This window comes from Lycium ferocissimum, chromosome 1, assembly GCF_029784015.1.
Source record: "Lycium ferocissimum isolate CSIRO_LF1 chromosome 1, AGI_CSIRO_Lferr_CH_V1, whole genome shotgun sequence".
Lineage (NCBI taxonomy): Eukaryota > Viridiplantae > Streptophyta > Magnoliopsida > Solanales > Solanaceae > Lycium > Lycium ferocissimum.
In genome coordinates this window covers 29400965-29409029 of record NC_081342.1, presented here as the reverse complement: position 1 = coordinate 29409029, position 8065 = coordinate 29400965, and the positions used below count along the sequence as shown (strand labels likewise).

Below are 8065 nucleotides of genomic sequence, written 5' to 3'. Positions count from 1 at the left end.
TTGTATGCACAAGACCACTGATACTTATATGTGTCTGTCGATGATTTCGAGAAATTACTCTAGAAAAAATCAAAAAATCTATATTTATTAAGCAATATTTATGAAGTAGGAATTTAGAAATCTAGCTATTGTAACGACCCGTTTGGTCGTTATAGTCTTTCATCACTTTCTTACCTTTCCAGGAGCTTGTTAGCTCACTTTTAACTTGAGGGGACCCATTGACACACTTTTCGAGGTGTTCGGGGTTGATTTGGGTGACTTTTGAAAAAATTGGGCTTTAAGCGAAAAAGAGTTGACTCAAAGTTGATTTTTGTCTAAACGAAACTTTTTCAGAAATCCGACAAATTCGAGAGGTCTGGATGGTCATTTAGAACTTGTGTGCATAGCTGATTCAGTTCACAATGCACTCGGTTGCATTTTGGGACTTGGGTTGGGAAATTGATGTTTAGGTACTGGGGGATTGACTTGGTCAATGAGACTTCTATTAGGGATTTCGTGGCCACGAGTGTGTTCGTAGCGTATTTTTATGTGTGTCTGTGCATGTGGTTTGTGAGCAGATGACCCGGGGTATTAGTCGGGATTTTGGATTGAGGTTGAGATTATTTTTAGGGAAAATCTGGTGCTTGTGTCCACTTTGGCGGCACCCTTACCTCCTCAGCAGTACAGCCATAGCAGCGGGATGGGCCGCTACAGCGGCCAAGTGTATTTGAGGGCCAACTGTCATGGCGATCTGAGAGACCGTTGAGGCGGGACAGCTGCAACGGTCCCACTGCCGCAAAAACGATATCGGGCTGTGTTATTTCATTAATTGAGTATTAGAGCCCTAAGTCCCTCATTCTTTCTTATTTCGACTTAAGAGTTTTTGAGAGCTTTTGAAGGTGATTCTTGAAGGAAATTCTTAGTTGTAAGTTCTTCTAATTCCTTTACTATTCCTTTGTCCTTAATCACCTTACAATCCATTTATCTTGATAGTTCATTAAGTGATTGAAGATTAAAAGTGGGTTCAATGAGTTATTCTTGCTAGGCTTCTAAATCATGATTTGTTGGTTGGGTTAGCTCTATTAAGCATGGAGTTGATGACTAGAACCTATAATTTCATGATTCTTCCTAATTAGTGGCTAAATTTATGGAATTAGAAGTTAGGGTTTATACCCAAATTTGGGGGTTTTGCCTAGAATCCGAAATTGAGTAAATTGTTGATTATTCTAGCTTGCTATTGATGGGAATTGATCACCTAGAGCTTTAATCTCATGTTAGAACCTTTAGATTCCTAATTTCACTCTTCTAGTTCATAAACCCTATTTGACAGGTTGGGGATTTGGGTCTTGAATAGTAGTAGGGTTCGTTTGACGTTCTTCTTGATTCAAATGTGCCTAGACTTTCTTTATCTCGAAGCTCAGAGGAAAGGGAAGTCTAAGGAGTGATTGTTGGTGATATTGTTGTTCATCCTTCCAGGTAGGTTACGGTTTACCCCTGTGGTGAGACTTCGACTAGCGAAGCGTATATTTAGATGATATGGTCAATGATTTCATGTAAACCTGCGGGTATGAAGTTGGGTTGGATGTTGTCTTAGGGTTTGGTATTGCTTGTGACTTGTTTGATCGAGCTAGTGGCCTGTAGACTCCATAGGACCCTGTTTGGTACGTTGTGTATAAATTGGTGAATTGTTTGTGAATTTGGAGTAAATCAAATAGCTGAAATTACTTGATATTGATATCAGTACTTAGTGTATGCCTCGTTATTGGTATAGCCATTTGGGATAGTTGGCTGTTATTGTTATGGAAATTGGAGATTCATTAGGATTACTGTGTGGATCACTTGTTGATGATATTGGTGCGCTGTGTGTGGCACAACTTGAACTTGATATTATTCATTGTTTCTAGTTGCACCATTCCGTATTCATTTCATATCATCTTATTATGCTGTGTGACTGGCACTATTGATGGAAATGAGAAGGAACGTTGATGATTATGGAACATGGTAAGTCACCTCTGAGCTGTGTGCGGAGGGGATGATATGGAACACCGATATTGCGATACTTGCAGATAATTGGGTCCTCTGAACTGTGTCTGGAGTGATGGTGCTTGGACTTCGCGAGTCCCCCATGGGTTGTGCTGCCGAGGCGTGGAGGTATTCCGTTGTTAGAGTACAAGAGTACAGGCATTGCATTGCATTGCATTCATATCTCATATTGCATTGCTTGATTACACTTCGTGGTTGCTTATGATTTGGACACTGTGTTGGTCATATTCTTGGATTGTATTTGATATGGGCTACGTGTTGATTTGTCTTGATGGGACTTTGTTTTCGGTATACTTGGATATTTGTTTCACTTGGGGCTAGTTGTTACATCAAGGCTTGATTATGTGAGTCGATTTCTTGGAAGCATGACTTGTACTCTATGGTTTGCTTGTTTTCTCTTACCTTATTGTCTTTATATATGTCAACTAGTCTTAGTCGGCCAATGATACCTACCAGTACCGTTGTTTGTACTGACCTGCACTTGTTGCATTGTTTTATGAATGCAGAATTCCAGGTGGGATTGACCTCTGTTTCTCATGGCTGATAGTCGTTCCGAGAGTTGTTGTTTGGAGTCTACAGGGTGAGCATGTGGACGTCCGCCGCCATGAAGATTCTTCTTTTATTTATGTCTTATTTGCTATTCCGAGACAAATTCAGACTTTTGATGTATTATTGATAATTCCAGACTTATAGATTCTAGTCAGATGCTCCTGTATGGTTAGACTAAACTCACGGGTGTATTTTATTGACTTCCGCATATATCTATATCATTACCATCAGAATTACGTGATTTTGTTTCTTCCGCTTATTTACTTATTTATTCATGTTTTTACTATTGTTGGGTTGAGGGTTTTCCTACCAAGATAGGAAAGGTAGGTGTCCGCGCAACTTAGCTAAATTGGGTCATGACAGATATTTATTAAGTACAATAAATATCAAAGATATTATCCAATAATTTTTCTAAAAGCTCCCTAAATATATAGGATTTTATTTAGTTTTAAGAAATCAATCTTATTTTTCCAGCCATTGCACGGGCAGTGACGTGCGATGGGTGTGAGCTGCACAGTCATCGCACGAGCCCATTTTTCTGGTTTCGAGTTTTATAAGTTTATAACTTCGTTATAACCTTCCCCACTTTGTTTTGGCCGACTTTTTGAGAGAAAACAACCTTAGTCTTCCCCAAAAATCTAAGGTTTGTTCTTGATCAATTTCTATCATTATTATATCAATCTAACATCAAATTAACACTAGTTCATCCTCCGTAATCATAGACATCGAAAAAATCAATATTAATTAAGTAGGAATCTAGGATTGGAAGTAACGTGTGGCGGGCATGCAGCGCACAGCAATCGCACGAGCCCTTTTTTTTTGGTTTCAAGTTTTATAAGTTTAAAACTTCGTTATAACCTTCCCCACTTTGTTTTGGCCATCTCAATTTTTTAGAGAAAACAACCCTAAGTATCCTCGCTCAAAACATATAAGGTAAGTTCTTGATCAATTCCTATCATTACTACATCAATCTAATATCAAACTAACACTAGTTCATCATTCATAATCATAGATTCTTGAAAACCGAAGAAAGAGAAATTGAAGGAAACTTTGGGAAACCTTTTGAAGGTATGATCTTTGATCTTTACTTATATTATTTAAAGGAATTAGACTAGTGTAAGGTACCTGGAGGTCACGATTTCAAGTCGTGAAAACAGCCTCTTGCAGAAATCTAAGGTAAGGCTGCATACAATAGACCCTAGTGGTTCGGCCCATCCCAGGACCCCACGCATAGCGGGAGCTTATGCACCAAGCTACCCCTTTTTTAGTAGTGTAAATTATTAAAACCAATGATAATCATGGGTGATTCGGGGAGGAGGGGGGGTCAAGAACACGTTTTCTGGCATGAAAAAGCCCTAGGTCGATAATGGTAGGCACTCTTAGAATTTGGTTAAAGTTTTGAACTTTATCATTAATAAGTAAGCATTGTAGAACATTTTTTGGACTTGGAGGAATATATTTGAGTGGTAATTGTGGTATGTCTAGATTTCAAAGAAAAATTCTTCTTTTGAAGTACGCCTATATTTTATAAGCATTTTGATATCCATCTAGACTTTGAAAACGTCGTTTGAAATACGTCTACTTTTAAGAATGTTTTGAAAGCATGATTGATTTTTGAGAATCCTGTTTGGTTGTTTGTGCACGCTAAAACCCTAGTTTCGTGGATGATCTTTGTTGAACTTATTTTAGAGTTAAAGGTGATATTTGAACAAGGTCATGCGCGTGTAGGGTCAAGCCCGCATCGAACCTTATATGAATTATAATATTGTGTTGAATGTGATTTGCCTTATTATGGGAAGATAGAACTTATTTTCTAAAGATTGAAGCTTTAAACTGTTTTGTTGTTTAATGACTTTTCTGGAATTAGAAATTGAATAAAGTGATTTGAATAAGGCTTCTAAATTGGTTATGACTTGAAATACCTCTATTGTGAAAAGATTCCTTGAGAAGTGAATTCGGCTATAAGACATGACTAATGATTCGGTTAATATGCAATGAATTGTATTTGTTTATGTTTGGGCCTGTATGGGCAAGTTGTGCCAGTCCAGAGGACAATTAACCGTTATGGATCCTAATGTATCACTTTTGAGAATTGATGTGTCAGTCCAGAGGACGATTGACCTTAGAGGGAAAATAGCCCTAGTGTATCTATTGTTGTGCTAGTCCGGAAGATGATTAGCCTCCGAGGGATGGAAACCCTGGTGTATCGAACAGTTTTTCGCTAGTGAGTTGACATGTGTTGATTCTGTGGTTGCTTATAGTTGGTTGGTTAATGATTTCTCATAAGTGAAAGACTTAATATGGTAAACCTTTGAATGAGTTGATGTATTCTTCATTATTGGTTTCTCCTCGATGATTTTTACTAAGTTTGATGTGGTACTCTATCTCTGGATTTTCAAATGTTTCATAAATGTTGTTTTACTGATTTTACCATCTTATTTTGGATTTTGTGAACTACTTCCCCTTAGACACTCACTAAGTACCCAGTACTTAGGCATATCATTATTTTTTTTTATGGTATCTTAGGTAACAGATAACAGCAGGTTCGTGATTATCACGACTCATTTTAGGGTCGCGCGGGCACCTACCTTTCCCACCTCGGTAGGCGAACCCTCTCATTGAATTCATATTAATTAAGTAAAGGCGATATATTTAAATCAATAGATACTTAGAAATTCAGCGGAAACTTCATAATATATTCAATAAACTCAAGAATCAATAAAATTACAATGATGTAACACATACAGACTCGATCCACTTCCTATGACCTGGTCTAGACTAGTACAAGAGCGACTAATGATTTCAGATTACCACTACATTCTAAGACTCAATCTCCGTCCCGAAATGAAATGGGAGGAGGTCTTCCAGATAGGCACCGCGTATTTCCACATATGCTTCGATCAATCACCTGAAACAGATCTACACCCCAACAAGGTTGTAGCAAGTGATATATCAGTACAAACCACGCGTACTGAGTAAGTATCATAGGCCGACAATGGTTAGTAACACATATCAGTAAAAGGATTCACAGATAAACATGATAACAACCCAATCAAGTCATACGGCTATCTACCACACACGGTATATCAATACCCTTAAGCATTAATTTCACTCTAATAATTCACCAGTCAAGCTCGCAACGATATCGGAACTCACATAACATTAAATCGATCGTTTCAGTCTAGTAGTCAACTCATCATTAAGACACTCATTATCCTATATCACATAGAGATCAAACATATAAATAATCTTACGGACGGTCTATAGGATACCTCAACAAGTTCAATCAATAAATCCATATCCAAGTACACGTCATTGCCTAATTAAAGCATCTAATCCCAAATATGCCAAGTCTGAATAAATCATTCTGAAACCAATCATCACAAGTAAACACCAAATCATCTCAAACAAGCCATAATGCAATGCAATACAAGATGTATCAATGCAATGCAATGCAAGATGTATGGATGCAATACCATGCCATGCAAATGAGGTGTACACATGTACTCCGGACGAAAATATCAACGTCTCGATAGCACAATCCTATGTGACTCGCAAAGTTTGAGTGCCACCCATCCCGGATATTTGCCAAACAGACATACAGGACCCTGGCTAATTGCTCACAGGGGGAGTCTCACCGGCACCACTCTGGGGGACCTGCGGAGTCCATGCACTAACAAACGATTTCGGGATAACATCGGAATCGGCCATGCAACAACGATGCCCGAATATAACCATCGGACATCGGCCTCCTCACAATCACTCAAAAGAGTTTATCAAAATATCAGTTTCACTCAATCAATGATACCGGATCATCACCGGGTATCGGCCATGCACTATGAATATGACGGAATGTATGAAATGCACATATCAACGATTCCGAAATTGAACCTCGGACATCGGCCTTCTCACAATCACCCAGTAAAAGAGTTTCTCAAACATCAGTTTCATAAAATCAACGATTCCAGAATGGATCTTCGGACATCGGCCTTTTCATAATCACTCAAGTAAAAGAGTTTATCAAATATCAGTTTCACTCAATCAACAATACCGGATCATCACCGAGTATCAGCCATGCATGATAAATATGAGAGAATGCGTGCAATGCATATGTTAATCACCAACAGTCGAGTTCAATAGCACAAATACCACAACGGTATGCCAATAATGTATCATATCACAATACCAATAATGGAGTTCAATATCACAAATACCACAACAGGTATGCCACAACATATCACATCACAATACCAACAGTGGGCATGCCAACATATATCAATAACTCAAGTACCAACAGTGTGTACGCGAACAATATATCCAAGTGCAAATACCAACAATGGGTATGTCAATCCTATCCGAATCAGGATAACAAGTAGAATTCGATATCTACCAACTACACATGGCATCAAGCCAACACAATTGAACAATCAACACACATAACGGGGTGGCTAGTCCCACACACACAGGACAATTTACATTATTACCACTTCCTTAAATCAGCCTATTAGCTTAGAACAAGTGATTTCACCTTACACTCACAATCATTCGTCGCAACTCCTTTTAGAACTCAATGACAATCGTTGGTGTATTTTAGCCTCCCGTCTATCAACTAGGTTCACTAGTAATGGCATAACACAAAAATCACATATTACGGGAATTTCTCATCATTAGACACAACAATAGGTTTCACCCGCTACTTTCAAGTCACATATATCCACCGATATTAATGAAAAACCACATCAAACAACCTAAGGAATCTACAAGCCACAAGCCCGAACACACAAATCACACAACAATACCATCCTAAGATTCCATCCCAAATATCCAATTCCTATACATGCATTCTCTATTCCTTCTAATACACGAATATATGAAACTAACCAGAGTCTACCGAAAGGGAAGCCATAACCTACCTGGCAGCCGAACAGATGCCACGAACCCACACATTGCCTTGTCTTTCGAAGCGTCTCCAAATAACCAAAGTCTATCACATGTGAATTCTATGTAAGAAACCATAAATATATACCCATATTGGCTACTTTCTATTCGGGTCAAATTCCAACCCCTAATTTAGGAAAAACGGGTCTCAAGGGCAAAACGGAAATTTTATGACCAAAATACCAAATTCAATACCAAAAGGGCAAAACCCATTACTTTTATCATAGGAATACTCAATTAATTCTTAAAATTATCATTTATATGAAAACCCCCAAATTTAGGTCTAAGAATCCTAACATTGATTCAAGAATTTATGTCTCTAAATGTTCAATTTATGACAAATAGCAACTAACCAACATATTTAGATGATAACTAACCAATAATAACCATAACCCATCAAGTTTAGAAGTTTCATTAATATTCTAGGGTTTCTAATTCAATTTCACCATTAAAGACCCATGGGGATGATTAAAATGATGAAGGGGAAAGGAATGATAGGATGAAAGTAATGGAACTTACCTCACAAAATTGTCTTGCCCTAACTTGAAAATTTTCT

At 38.0% G+C, this 8065-nt stretch overlaps 1 long non-coding RNA gene across 1 annotated transcript; it reads right to left on the bottom strand.

Moving 5' to 3' along the window:
- Window positions 1-5073: 5073 nt before the first annotated feature.
- LOC132029776 (uncharacterized) lies at window positions 5074-7544 on the bottom strand. Its single transcript, XR_009407920.1, has 2 exons — window positions 7485-7544; window positions 5074-5490 (listed from the first exon to the last, which is right to left on the bottom strand). It is a non-coding gene; the product is annotated as an uncharacterized LOC132029776 (long non-coding RNA).
- Window positions 7545-8065: the final 521 nt, after the last annotated feature.